Source organism: Colobus angolensis, unplaced genomic scaffold (genome assembly GCF_000951035.1).
Source record: "Colobus angolensis palliatus isolate OR3802 unplaced genomic scaffold, Cang.pa_1.0 Scaffold77, whole genome shotgun sequence".
Taxonomy (NCBI): Eukaryota; Metazoa; Chordata; class Mammalia; order Primates; family Cercopithecidae; genus Colobus; species Colobus angolensis.
The window spans coordinates 421,144-423,112 of NW_012121487.1; positions in this window are offsets into that span (position 1 = coordinate 421,144).

Genomic DNA, 1,969 nt, shown 5'->3' on the forward strand with positions numbered 1-1,969 from the left:
GGCCACCACCATGTCCAGCTAATTTTTGTATTTTTAGTAGAGATGGGGTTTCACCATCTTGGCCAGGCTGGTCTTGAACTCCTGACCTTGTGATCCACCCACCCTGGCTCCCAAAGTGCTGGGATTAAAGGCTTGAACCACCTTCCCCGGCCCCATCTTATGATTTTTAAGTGTGGGGAATTAAAAACAATATACACAGAAAGAATGCAAACCAAAGCATGCCTACCATCTCAAGTTGGCCTATCGACCACAATTTGCTCTAGATAATAAGAATATTCAAGTCTCCTAAAATTTCATATATAGGAAATATACTTCAAAATTCGGCTCTGTCTACACAGAATACCTTTCTCATCCTTCTATCCTCTTGAATTATTTCTCTTTGGAGATTTTCTGGCCCCAATCCAAGCAGAATGAATAGCCCTCACTGAGTCCTTTAGCAATTTATCCATGTCTCCCCTGTAGTGCTTAATGCATGTTGCATTACGGTTATTTGTCCCAAATAGAGCTCCTCAAAGGCACGGACTATATATATTCATCTTTATGCCCTCAGCACCTAGTGCGTGCTTGACGCACCAAAGGTTCTCTGGAAATGTTTGCTGACCTGAAGTTTGGTGATCTTGTAGGTCCTGCGCTAAGGCGCAGCGTTGGAGAGGTTGGCGCTGCAATGCCGTCAATGACCCCTGATGACCATTAGAGGGCACACTGATTCCACAGCAGTCTGCACCGGGGGCCCAGCTGTCAAGTGCTCGAAAACCCACTCCCCCTTCAATGGTCATTTCCAACAACATCTTCCACAGCCTTCATTTTAACAACCCTCAACATAAAACAGTCATTTTCTTGGGGCAGCCCTAAGGTGTGAACTTCTTCCCTCCCAGCCACCTACCCACTCTCCCCATCTTCCTACAATTTGGGCGCTAAAGATTTAATTCCGCCCTGACACCAGATTATTTTTCACAGCTAATCTGCACAATCTGGAAGGTGGCAGGGAGGGAAAGAGAGGGGGATCATAGAAGGACTGGGTAACAAGCACTCTGGGCTAGCCTTCAACTTTAACGGACTTTCCAGAAACCCGTCACCTTCCACCCCACTCCCAAACACACACATCCACGCACTCACACAGTTTCCTGCCAGGACCCCAAACCAGCACACCTTTCACTCTTCCCCCGAGAAGACCAGGTAGGGGGCGAGGGAAAAGGTGGGGCGCAAGCGGGTCCCGGTTGCTTCCACACACACCCTCCGCTCAGCCCTCCTTTCCATTCCGGCAAGGGCGCGCCTGCAGAGGGTCCTGTCCTCCAAGGAGGTAGGCGTGGGACGGCCGAGGCCCGGGAAGATGGTCCACTGGGAAGCGCGCGGGCTGGGCGGCGGGGAGGAAGGAGTTAAAGATCCAGGATTGGCTCTTCTGTCACTGAGTCTGGGAGGGGAAGCGGCTGGGAGGGAGGGTTCGGAGCTTGGCTCGGGTCCTCCACGGTTCCCTCCGGATAGCCGGAGACTTGGGCCGGCCGGACGCCCCTTCTGGCACACTCCCCGGGGCAGGCGCACACGCACGCTACAAACACACACTCCTCTTTCCTCCCTCGCGCGCCCTCTCCCATCCTTCTTCACGAAGCGCTCGCTCGCACCCTTTCTCTCTCTCTCTCTCTCTCTCTCGCTCTCTCTCTCTCTAACACGCACGCACACGCCCAGTTGTTCACACTCGGGTCCTCTCCGGTCCGACGTTCTCCTGGCACCCACCTGCTCCGCGGCGCCCTGCGCGCCCCCCTCCGTTGCGCCCCTTGCGCTCTCGGCCCAGACGGTCGCAGCTACAGGGGGCCTCGAGCCCCGGGGTGAGCGCCCCCGTCCCGCTCCTGCTCCTTCCCATAGGGACGCGCCTGATGCCTGGGACCGGCCGCTGAGCCGGAGGAGACCGAGAAGGTCATGGTGGGAGCGCTCGCCCGCTGCGGTGCCCGCTGAAACCATGCCGGGGCCCCGG